Consider the following 13,462-nt stretch of genomic DNA (forward strand, 5'->3'; position numbering starts at 1 on the left):
TGGATTTTGGCCTCTAGCTCAGCCAGCACCTAGGGAAACATAGCAAACATGCGCAGTTTTAAAAACTAGACACCTAGGGGAATCTAAGATGGGGTGACTTGTGGGGCTCTGACCATGTTCTGTTACCCGGAATTGTTTGGAAACTTCAAACTTTGGCCAAAAAAACACTTTTTCCTCTCATTTCGGTGACAGAAAGTTCTGGAATCAGAGAGGAGCCACAAATTTCCTTCCACCCAGCGTTCCCCCAAGTCTCCAGATAAAAATGGTACCTCACTTGTGGGGGTAGGCCTTGCGCCCGCGACAGGAAATGCCCCAAAACACAACGTGGACACATCACATTTTCACAAAGAAAACAGAGCTGTTTTTTGCAAAGTGCCTAGCTGTGGATTTTGGCCTCTAGCTCAGTCGGCACCTAGGGAAACCTAGCAAACCTGCACAGTTTTGAAAACTAGACACCTAGGGGAATACAGGGTGAGGTGACTTGTGGGGCTCTAACCAGGTGCTGTTACCCAGAATCCTTTGCAAACCTCAAAATGTGACCAAAAAAAACAAATTTCCTCTCATTTCGGTGAAAGAAAGTTCTGGAATCAGAGAGGAGCCACAAATTTCCTTCCACCCAGCGTTCCCCCAAGTCTCCAGATAAAAATGGTACCTCACTTGTGGGGGTAGGCCTAGCGCCCGCGACAGGAAATGCCAAAAAACACAACGTGGACACATGACATTTTCACAAAGAAAACAGAGCTGTTTTTTTGCAAAGTGCCTAGCTGTGGATTTTGGCCTCTAGCTCAGTCGGCACCTAGGGATACCTAGCAAACCTGCACAGTTTTGAAAACTAGACACCTAGGGGAATCCAGGGTGAGGTGACTTGTGGGGCTTTGACCAGGTGCTGTTACCTAGAATCCTTTGCAAACCTCAAAATGTGACCAAAAAAAAAAAATTCCTCTCATTTCGGTGACAGAAAGTTCTGGAATCAGAGAGGAGCCACAAATTTCCTTCCACCCAGGGTTTCTCCAAGTCTCCCAATAAAAATAGTACCTCACTTGTGGGGCTAGGCCTAGCGCCCGCAACAGGAAATGCCCCAAAACACAATGTGGACACATCACATTTTCACAAAGAAAACAGAGCTGTTTTTTGCAAAGTGCCTAGCTGTGGATTTTGGCCTCTAGCTCAGCCGGCACCTAGGGAAACCTAGCAAACCTGCACAGTTTTGAAAACTAGACACCCAGGGGAATCCAGGATGAGGTGACTTGTGGGGCTTTGACCAGGTGCTGTTACCTAGAATCCCTTGCAAACCTCAAAATGTGACCAAAAAAACAAATTTTCCTCTCATTTCGGTGACAGAAAGTTCTGGAATCAGAGAGGAGCCACAAATTTCCTTCCACCCAGGGTTTCTCCAAGTCTCCCAATAAAAATAGTACCTCACTTGTGGGGCTAGGCCTAGCGCCCGCAACAGGAAATGCCCCAAAACACAATGTGGACACATCACATTTTCACAAAGAAAACAGAGCTGTTTTTTGCAAAGTGCCTAGCTATGGATTTTGGCCTCTAGCTCAGCCGGCACCTAGGGAAACCTAGCAAACCTGCGCAGTTTAAAAAAATTGACACCTAGGGGAATCTAAGAAGGGGTGACTTGTGGGGCTCTGGCTAGGTTCTGTTATCCAGAATCCTTTGCAAACCTCAAAATTTGGCCAAAAAAACACCTTTTCCTCTCATTTCGGTGACAGAAAGTTCTGGAATCAGAGAGGAGCCACAAATGTCCTTCCACTTAGCGTTCCCCCGGGTCTCCTGACAAAAATGGTACCTCACTTGTGGGGGTAGGCCTAGAGCCCACGACAGGAAATGCCCCAAAACACAACATGGACACATCACATTTTCACAAAGAAAACAGAGCTGTTTTTTGCAAAGTGCCTAGCTGTGGATTTTGGCCTCTAGCTCAGCCAGCACCTAGGGAAACATAGCAAACATGCGCAGTTTTAAAAACTAGACACCTAGGGGAATCTAAGATGGGGTGACTTGTGGGGCTCTGACCATGTTCTGTTACCCGGAATTGTTTGGAAACTTCAAACTTTGGCCAAAAAAACACTTTTTCCTCTCATTTCGGTGACAGAAAGTTCTGGAATCAGAGAGGAGCCACAAATTTCCTTCCACCCAGCGTTCCCCCAAGTCTCCAGATAAAAATGGTACCTCACTTGTGGGGGTAGGCCTTGCGCCCGCGACAGGAAATGCCCCAAAACACAACGTGGACACATCACATTTTCACAAAGAAAACAGAGCTGTTTTTTGCAAAGTGCCTAGCTGTGGATTTTGGCCTCTAGCTCAGTCGGCACCTAGGGAAACCTAGCAAACCTGCACAGTTTTGAAAACTAGACACCTAGGGGAATACAGGGTGAGGTGACTTGTGGGGCTCTAACCAGGTGCTGTTACCCAGAATCCTTTGCAAACCTCAAAATGTGACCAAAAAAAACAAATTTCCTCTCATTTCGGTGAAAGAAAGTTCTGGAATCAGAGAGGAGCCACAAATTTCCTTCCACCCAGCGTTCCCCCAAGTCTCCAGATAAAAATGGTACCTCACTTGTGGGGGTAGGCCTAGCGCCCGCGACAGGAAATGCCAAAAAACACAACGTGGACACATGACATTTTCACAAAGAAAACAGAGCTGTTTTTTGCAAAGTGCCTAGCTGTGGATTTTGGCCTCTAGCTCAGTCGGCACCTAGGGATACCTAGCAAACCTGCACAGTTTTGAAAACTAGACACCTAGGGGAATCCAGGGTGAGGTGACTTGTGGGGCTTTGACCAGGTGCTGTTACCTAGAATCCTTTGCAAACCTCAAAATGTGACCAAAAAAAAAAAATTCCTCTCATTTCGGTGACAGAAAGTTCTGGAATCAGAGAGGAGCCACAAATTTCCTTCCACTTAGCGTTCCCCCGGGTCTCCCGATAAAAATGGTACCTCACTTGTGCGGGTAAGCCTAGCGCCCACGACAGGAAATGCCCCAAAACACAACATGGACACATCACATTTTCACAAAGAAAACAGAGCTGTTTTTTCCAAAGTGCCTAGCTGTGGATTTTGGCCTCTAGCTCAGCCAGCACCTAGGGAAACCTAGCAAACGTGCGCAGTTTTAAAAACTAGACACCTAGGGGAATCTAAGATGGGGTGACTTGTGGGGCTCTGGCTAGGTTCTGTTACCCAGAATCTTTTGCAAACCTCAAGATTTGGCCAAAAAAACACTTTTTCCTCTCATTTCGGTGACAGAAAGTTCTGGAATCAGAGAGGAGCCACAAATTTCCTTCCACCCAGCGTTCCCCCAAGTCTCCAGATGAAAATTGTACCTCACTTGTGGGGGTAGGCCTAGCGCCCGCGACAGGAAATGCCCCAAAACACAACGTGGACACATCACATTTTCACAAAGACAACAGAGCTGTTTTTTGCAAAGTGCCTAGCTGTGGATTTTGGCCTCTAGCTCAGTCGGCACCTAGGGAAACCTAGCAAACCTGCACAGTTTTGAAAACTAGACACCTAGGGGAATACAGGGTGGGGTGACTTGTGGGGCTCTGACCAGGTGCTGTTACCCAGAATCCTTTGCAAACCTCAAAATGTGAACAAAAAAAACATATTTCCTCTCATTTCGGTGACAGAAAGCTCTGGAATCAGAGAGGAGCCACAAATTTCCTTCCACCCAGCGTTCCCCCAAGCCTCCAGATAAAAATGGTACCTCACTTGTGGGGGTAGGCCTAGCGCCCGCGACAGGAAATGCCCCAAAACACAACGTGGACACATCACATTTTCACAAAGAAAACAGAGCTGTTTTTTGCAAATTGTCTAGCTGTGGATTTTGGCCTCTAGCTCAGTCGGCTCCTAGGGAAACCTAGCAAACCTGCAGAGTTTTGAAAACTAGACACCTAGGGGAATCCAGGGTGAGGTGACTTGTGGGGCTTTGACCAGGTGCTGTTACCTAGAATCCTTTGCAAACCTCAAAATGTGACCAAAAAAATAAATTTTCCTCTCATTTCGGTGACAGAAAGTTCTGTAATCAGAGAGGAGCCACAAAGTTCCTTCCACCCAGCGTTCCCCCAAGTCTCCTGATAAAAATGGTACCTCACTTGTGGGGGTAGGCCTAGCGCCCGCAGCAGGAAATGTCCCAAAACACAACGTGGACACATCACATTTTCACAAAGAAAACAGAGCTGTTTTTTGCAAAGTGCCTAGCTGTGGATTTTGGCCTCTAGCTCAGCCGGCACCTAAGGAAACCTAGCAAACCGGCGCAGTTTTTAAAAATAGACACCTAGGGGAATCTAAGATGGGGTGACTTGTGGGGCTCTGACAAGGTTCTGTTACCCAGAATCCTTTGCAAACTTCAAACTTTGGCCAAAAAACACTTTTTCCTCTCATTTCAGTGACAGAAAGTTCTTGAATCAGAGAGGAGCCACATATTTCCTTCCACCCAGCATTCTCCCAAGTCTCCCAATAAAAATGGTACCTCACTTGTGGGGGTAGGCCTAGCGCCCGCGACAGGAAATGCCCCAAAACACAACGTGGACACATCACATTTTCACAAAGAAAACAGAGCTGTTTTTTGCAAAGTGCCTAGCTGTGGATTTTGGCCTCTAGCTCAGCTGGCACCTAGGGAAACCTAGCAAACCTGCACAGTTTTGAAAACTAGACACCTAGGGGGATCCAGGATGAGGTGACGTGTGGGGCTTTGACCAGGTGCTGTTACCCAGAATCCTTTGCAAACCTCAAAATCTGACCAAAAAAAAATAATTTTCCTCTCAATTGGGTGACAGAAAGTTCTGGAATCAGAGAGGAGCCACAAATTTCCTTCCACCCAGCGTTCCCCCAAGTCTCCAGATAAAAATGGTACCTCACTTGTGGGGGTAGGCCTAGCGCCCGCGACAGGAAATGCCCCAAAACACAACATGGACACATCACATTTTCACAAAGAAAACAGAGCTGTTTTTTCCAAAGTGCCTAGCTGTGGATTTTGGCCTCTAGCTCAGCCAGCACCTAGGGAAACCTAGCAAACGTGCGCAGTTTTAAAAACTAGACACCTAGGGGAATCTAAGATGGGGTGACTTGTGGGGCTCTGGCTAGGTTCTGTTACCCAGAATCCTTTGCAAACCTCAAGATTTGGCCAAAAAAAACACTTTTTCCTCTCATTTCGGTGACAGAAAGTTCTGGAATCAGAGAGGAGCCACAAATTTCCTTCCACCCAGCGTTCCCCCAAGTCTCCAGATGAAAATTGTACCTCACTTGTGGGGGTAGGCCTAGCGCCCGCGACAGGAAATGCCCCAAAACACAACGTGGACACATCACATTTTCACAAAGAAAACAGAGCTGTTTTTTGCAAAGTGCCTAGCTGTGGATTTTGGCCTCTAACTCAGTCGGCACCTAGGGAAACCTAGCAAACCTGCACAGTTTTGAAAACTAGACACCTAGGGGAATACAGGGTGAGGTGACTTGTGGGGCTCTGACCAGGTGCTGTTACCCAGAATCCTTTGAAAACCTCAAAATGTGAACAAAAAAAACATATTTCCTCTCATTTCGGTGACAGAAAGCTCTGGAATCAGAGAGGAGCCACAAATTTCCTTCCACCCAGCGTTCCCCCAAGCCTCCAGATAAAAATGGTACCTCACTTGTGGGGGTAGGCCTAGCGCCCGCGACAGGAAATGCCCCAAAACACAACTTGGACACATCACATTTTCACAAAGAAAACAGAGCTGTTTTTTGCAAAGTGTCTAGCTGTGGATTTTGGCCTCTAGCTCAGTCGGCTCCTAGGGAAACCTAGCAAACCTGCAGAGTTTTGAAAACTAGACACCTAGGGGAATCCAGGGTGAGGTGACTTGTGGGGCTTTGACCAGGTGCTGTTACCTAGAATCCTTTGCAAACCTCAAAATGTGACCAAAAAAACAAATTTTCCTCTCATTTCGGTGACAGAAAGTTCTGTAATCAGAGAGGAGCCACAAAGTTCCTTCCACCCAGCGTTCCCCCAAGTCTCCTGATAAAAATGGTACCTCACTTGTGGGGGTAGGCCTAGCGCCCGCAACAGGAAATGTCCCAAAACACAACGTGGACACATCACATTTTCACAAAGAAAACAGAGCTGTTTTTTGCAAAGTGCCTAGCTGTGGATTTTGGCCTCTAGCTCAGCCGGCACCTAAGGAAACCTAGCAAACCGGCGCAGTTTTTAAAAATAGACACCTAGGGGAATCTAAGATGGGGTGACTTGTGGGGCTCTGACAAGGTTCTGTTACCCAGAATCCTTTGCAAACTTCAAACTTTGGCCAAAAAACACTTTTTCCTCTCATTTCAGTGACAGAAAGTTCTTGAATCAGAGAGGAGCCACATATTTCCTTCCACCCAGCATTCTCCAAAGTCTCCCAATAAAAATGGTACCTCACTTGTGTGGGTAGGCCTAGCGCCCGCGACAGGAAATGCCCCAAAACACAACGTGGACACATCACATTTTCACAAAGAAAACAGAGCTGTTTTTTGCCAAGTGCCTAGCTGTGGATTTTGGCCTCTAGCTCAGCTGGCACCTAGGGAAACCTAGCAAACCTGCACAGTTTTGAAAACTAGACACCTAGGGGAATCCAGGATGAGGTGACGTGTGGGGCTTTGACCAGGTGCTGTTACCCAGAATCCTTTGCAAACCTCAAAATCTGACCCAAAAAAAATAATTTTCCTCTCAATTGGGTGACAGAAAGTTCTGGAATCAGAGAGGAGCCACAAATTTCCTTCCACCCAGCGTTCCCCCAAGTCTCCAGATAAAAATGGTACCTCACTTGTGGGGGTAGGCCTAGCGCCCGCAACAGGAAATGCCCCAACACACAACGTGGACACATCACATTTTCACAAAGAAAACAGAGCTGTTTTTTGCAAAGTGCCTAGCTGTGGATTTTGGCCTCTAGCTCAGCCGGCACCTAGGGAAACCTAGCAAACCTGCACAGTTTTGAAAACTAGACACCCAGGGGAATCCAGGATGAGGTGACTTGTGGGGCTTTGACCAGGTGCTGTTACCTAGAATCCCTTGCAAACCTCAAAATGTGACCAAAAAAACAAATTTTCCTCTCATTTCGGTGACAGAAAGTTCTGGAATCAGAGAGGAGCCACAAATTTCCTTCCACCCAGGGTTTCTCCAAGTCTCCCAATAAAAATAGTACCTCACTTGTGGGGGTAGGCCTAGCGCCCGCAACAGGAAATGCCCCAAAACACAATGTGGACACATCACATTTTCACAAAGAAAACAGAGCTGTTTTTTGCAAAGTGCCTAGCTATGGATTTTGGCCTCTAGCTCAGCCGGCAACTAGGGAAACCTAGCAAACCTGCGCAGTTTAAAAAAATTGACACCTAGGGGAATCTAAGATGGGGTGACTTGTGGGGCTCTGGCTAGGTTCTGTTATCCAGAATCCTTTGCAAACCTCAAAATTTGGCCAAAAAAACACTTTTTCCTCTCATTTCGGTGACAGAAAGTTCTGGAATCAGAGAGGAGCCACAAATGTCCTTCCACTTAGCGTTCCCCCGGGTCTCCTGATAAAAATGGTACCTCACTTGTGGGGGTAGGCCTAGCGCCCACGACAGGAAATGCCCCAAAACACAACATGGACACATCACATTTTCACAAAGAAAACAGAGCTGTTTTTTGCAAAGTGCCTAGCTGTGGATTTTGGCCTCTAGCTCAGCCAGCACCTAGGGAAACATAGCAAACATGCGCAGTTTTAAAAACTAGACACCTAGGGGAATCTGAGATGGGGTGACTTGTGGGGCTCTGACCATGTTCTGTTACCCGGAATCGTTTGCAAACTTCAAACTTTGGCCAAAAAAACACTTTTTCCTCTCATTTCGGTGACAGAAAGTTCTGGAATCAGAGAGGAGCCACAAATTTCCTTCCACCCAGCGTTCCCCCAAGTCTCCAGATAAAAATGGTACCTCACTTGTGGGGGTAGGCCTAGCGCCCGCGACAGGAAATGCCCCAAAACACAACATGGACACATCACATTTTCACAAAGAAAACAGAGCTGTTTTTTGCAAAGTGCCTAGCTGTGGATTTTGGCCTCTAGCTCAGCCAGCACCTAGGGAAACATAGCAAACATGCGCAGTTTTAAAAACTAGACACCTAGGGGAATCTAAGATGGGGTGACTTGTGGGGCTCTGACAAGGTTCTGTTAACCAGAATCCTTTGCAAACTTCAAACTTTGGCCAAAAAACACTTTTTCCTCTCATTTCAGTGACAGAAAGTTCTTGAATCAGAGAGGATCCACATATTTCCTTCCACTCAGCATTCTCCCAAGTCTCCCAATAAAAATGGTACCTCACTTGTGGGGGTAGGCCTAGCGCCCGCGACAGGAAATGCCCCAAAACACAACGTGGACACATCACATTTTCACAAAGAAAACAGAGCTGTTTTTTGCAAAGTGCCTAGCTGTGGATTTTGGCCTCTAGCTCAGCTGGCACCTAGGGAAACCTAGCAAACCTGCACAGTTTTGAAAACTAGACACCTAGGGGAATCCAGGATGAGGTGACGTGTGGGGCTTTGACCAGGTGCTGTTACCCAGAATCCTTTGCAAACCTCAAAATCTGACCAAAAAAAAATAATTTTCCTCTCAATTGGGTGACAGAAAGTTCTGGAATCAGAGAGGAGCCACAAATTTCCTTCCACCCAGTGTTCCCCCAAGTCTCCAGATAAAAATGGTACCTCACTTGTGGGGGTAGGCCTAGCGCCCGCGACAGGAAATGCCCCAAAACACAACGTGGACACATCACATTTTCACAAAGAAAACAGAGCTGTTTTTTGCAAAGTGCCTAGCTGTGGATTTTGACCTCTAGCTCAGCCGGCACCTAGGGAAACTTAGAAATCCTGCGCAGTTTTAAAAACTAGACACCAAGGGGAATCCAAGATGGGGTGACTTGTGGGGCTCTGGCTAGGTTCTGTTATCCAGAATCCTTTGCAAACCTCAAAATGTGACCAAAAAAACAAGTTTTCCTTTCATTTTGTTGGCAGAAAGTTCTGTAATCAGAGAGGAGCCACAAATTTCCTTCCACCCAGCGTTCCCCCAAGTCTCCCGATAAAAATGGTACCTCACTTGTGGGGGTAGGCCTAGCGCCCGCAACAGGAAATGCCCCAACACACAACGTGGACACATCACATTTTCACAAAGAAAACAGAGCTGTTTTTTGCAAAGTGCCTAGCTGTGGATTTTGGCCTCAAGCTCAGCCGGCACCTAGGGAAACCTAGCAAACCTGCACAGTTTTGAAAACTAGACACCCAGGGGAATCCAGGATGAGGTGACTTGTGGGGCTTTGACCAGGTGCTGTTACCTAGAATCCCTTGCAAACCTCAAAATGTGACCAAAAAAACAAATTTTCCTCTCATTTCGGTGACAGAAAGTTCTGGAATCAGAGAGGAGCCACAAATTTCCTTCCACCCAGGGTTTCTCCAAGTCTCCCAATAAAAATAGTACCTCACTTGTGGGGGTAGGACTAGCGCCCGCAACAGGAAATGCCCCAAAACACAATGTGGACACATCACATTTTCACAAAGAAAACAGAGCTGTTTTTTGCAAAGTGCCTAGCTATGGATTTTGGCCTCTAGCTCAGCCGGCACCTAGGGAAACCTAGCAAACCTGCGCAGTTTAAAAAAATTGACACCTAGGGGAATCTAAGATGGGGTGACTTGTGGGGCTCTGGCTAGGTTCTGTTATCCAGAATCCTTTACAAACCTCAAAATTTGGCCAAAAAAACACTTTTTCCTCTCATTTCGGTGACAGAAAGTTCTGGAATCAGAGAGGAGCCACAAATGTCATTCCACTTAGCGTTCCCCTGGGTCTCCTGATAAAAATGGTACCTCACTTGTGGGGGTAGGCCTAGCGCCCGCGACAGGAAATGCCCCAAAACACAACGTGGACACATGATATTTTCACAAAGAAAACAGAGCTGTTTTTTGCAAAGTGCCTAGCTGTGGATTTTGGCCTCTAGCTCAGTCGGCACCTAGGGATACCTAGCAAACCTGCACAGTTTTGAAAACTAGACACCTAGGGGAATCCAGGGTGAGGTGACTTGTGGGGCTTTGACCAGGTGCTGTTACCTAGAATCCTTTGCAAACTTCAAAATGTGACCAAAAAAACAAATTTTCCTCTCATTTCGGTGACAGAAAGTTCTGGAATCAGAGAGGAGCCACAAATTTCCTTCCACCCAGGGTTTCTCCAAGTCTCCCAATAAAAATTGTACCTCACTTGTGGGGGTAGGCCTAGCGCCCGCAACAGGAAATGCCCCAAAACACAATGTGGACACATCACATTTTCACAAAGAAAACAGAGCTGTTTTTTGCAAAGCGCTTAGCTATGGATTTTGGCCTCTAGCTCAGCCGGCACCTAGGGAAACCTAGCAAACCTGCGCAGTTGTAAAAAATTTACACCTAGGGGAATCTAAGATGGGGTGACTTGTGGGGCTCTGGCTAGGTTCTGTTATCCAGAATCCATTGCAAACCTCAAAATTTGGCCCAAAAAATACTTTTTCCTCTCATTTTGGTGACAGAAAGTTCTGGAATCAGAGAGGAGCCACAAATTTCCTTCCACTTAGCGTTCCCCCGGGTCTCCCGATAAAAATGGTACCTCACTTTTGCGGGTAGGCCTAGCGCCCACGACAGGAAATGCCCCAAAACACAACATGGACACATCACATTTTCACAAAGAAAACAGAGCTGTTTTTTGCAAAGTGCCTAGCTGTGGATTTTGGCCTCTAGCTCAGTCGGCAACAAGGGAAACCTAGCAAACCTGCACAGTTTTGAAAACTAGACACCTAGGGGAATACAGGGTGAGGTGACTTGTGGGGCTCTGACCAGGTGCTGTTACCCAGAATCCTTTGCAAACCTCAAAATGTGAACAAAAAAAACATATTTCCTCTCATTTCGGTGACAGAAAGCTCTGGAATCAGAGAGGAGCCACAAATTTCCTTCCACCCAGCGTTCCCCCCAGCCTCCAGATAAAAATGGTACCTTACTTGTGGGGGTAGGCCTAGCGCCCGCGACAGGAAATGCCCCAAAACACAACGTGGACACATCACATTTTCACAAAGAAAACAGAGCTGTTTTTTGCAAAGTGCCTACCTGTGGATTTTGGCCTCTAGCTCAGTCGGCACCTAGGGAAACCTAGCAAACCTGCACAGTTTTGAAAACTAGACACCTAGGGGAATACAGGGTGAGGTGACTTGTGGGGCTTTGACCAGGTGTTGTTACCCAGAATCCTTTGCAAACCTCAAAATGTGACCAAAAAAACAAATTTCCTCTCATTTCGGTGAAAGAAAGTAATGGAATCAGAGAGGAGCCACAAATTTCCTTCCACCCAGCGTTCCCCCAAGTCTCCAGATAAAAATGGTACCTCACTTGAGGGGGTAGGCCTAGCGCCCGCGACAGGAAATGCCCCAAAACACAACGTGGACACATGATATTTTCACAAAGAAAACAGAGCTGTTTTTTGCAAAGTGCCTAGCTGTGGATTTTGGCCTCTAGCTCAGTCGGCACCTAGGGATACCTAGCAAACCTGCACAGTTTTGAAAACTAGACACCTAGGGGAATCCAGGGTGAGGTGACTTGTGGGGCTTTGACCAGGTGCTGTTACCTAGAATCCTTTGCAAACTTCAAAATGTGACCAAAAAAACGAATTTTCCTCTCATTTCGGTGACAGAAAGTTCTGGAATCAGAGAGGAGCCACAAATTTCCTTCCACCCAGGGTTTCTCCAAGTCTCCCAATAAAAATTGTACCTCACTTGTGGGGGTAGGCCTAGCGCCCGCAACAGGAAATGCCCCAAAACACAATGTGGACACATCACATTTTCACAAAGAAAACAGAGCTGTTTTTTGCAAAGCGCTTAGCTATGGATTTTGGCCTCTAGCTCAGCCGGCACCTAGGGAAACCTAGCAAACCTGCGCAGTTGTAAAAAATTTACACCTAGGGGAATCTAAGATGGGGTGACTTGTGGGGCTCTGGCTAGGTTCTGTTATCCAGAATCCATTGCAAACCTCAAAATTTGGCCAAAAAAACACTTTTTCCTCTCATTTCGGTGACAGAAAGTTCTGGAATCAGAGAGGAGCCACAAATTTCCTTCCACTTAGCATTCCCCCGGGTCTCCCGATAAAAATGGTACCTCACTTTTGCGGGTAGGCCTAGCGCCCACAACAGGAAATGCCCCAAAACACAACATGGACACATCACATTTTCACAAAGAAAACAGAGCTGTTTTTTGCAAAGTGCCTAGCTGTGGATTTTGGCCTCTAGCTCAGCCAGCACCTAGGGAAACCTAGCAAACGTGCGCAGTTTTAAAAACTAGACACCTAGGGGAATCTAAGATGGGGTGACTTGTGGGGCTCTGGCTAGGTTCTGTTACCCAGAATCCTTTGCAAACCTCAAGATTTGGCCAAAAAAACACTTTTTCCTCTCATTTCGGTGACAGAAAGTTCTGGAATCAGAGAGGAGCCACAAATTTCCTTCCGCCCAGCGTTCCCCCAAGTCTCCAGATAAAAATGGTACCTCACTTGTGGGGGTAGGCCTAGCGCCCGTGACAGGAAATGCCCCAAAACACAACATGGACACATCACATTTTCACAAAGAAAACAGAGCTGTTTTTTGCAAAGTGCCTAGCTGTGGATTTTGGCCTCTAGCTCAGTCGGCAACAAGGGAAACCTAGCAAACCTGCACAGTTTTGAAAACTAGACACCTAGGGGAATACAGGGTGAGGTGACTTGTGGGGCTCTGACCAGGTGCTGTTACCCAGAATCCTTTGCAAACCTCAAAATGTGAACAAAAAAAACATATTTCCTCTCATTTCGGTGACAGAAAGCTCTGGAATCAGAGAGGAGCCACAAATTTCCTTCCACCCAGCGTTCCCCCCAGCCTCCAGATAAAAATGGTACCTCACTTGTGGGGGTAGGCCTAGCGCCCGCGACAGGAAATGCCCCAAAACACAACGTGGACACATCACATTTTCACAAAGAAAACAGAGCTGTTTTTTGCAAAGTGCCTAGCTGTGGATTTTGGCCTCTAGCTCAGTCGGCTCCTAGGGAAACCTAGCAAACCTGCACAGTTTTGAAAACTAGACACCTAGGGGAATCCAGGGTGAGGTGACTTGTGGGGCTTTGACCAGGTGCTGACACCTAGAATCCTTTGCAAACCTCAAAATATGACCAAAAAAACAAATTTTCCACTCATTTCGGTGACAGAAAGTTCTGGAATCAGAGAGGAGCCACAAATTTCCTTCCACCCAGCGTTCCCCCAAGTTTCCAGATAAAAATGGTACCTCACTTGTGGGGGTAGGCCTAGCGCCCGCGACAGGAAACGCCACAAAGCACAACGTGGACACATCACATTTTCACAAAGAAAACAGAGCTGTTTTTTGCAAATGCCTAGCGATAGATTTTGGCCTCTAGCTCAGCCGGCACCTACGAAAACCAAGCAAACCTGCGCAGTTT

The sequence above is a fragment of the Pleurodeles waltl genome, chromosome 5 (assembly GCF_031143425.1).
Source record: "Pleurodeles waltl isolate 20211129_DDA chromosome 5, aPleWal1.hap1.20221129, whole genome shotgun sequence".
NCBI lineage: Eukaryota > Metazoa > Chordata > Amphibia > Caudata > Salamandridae > Pleurodeles > Pleurodeles waltl.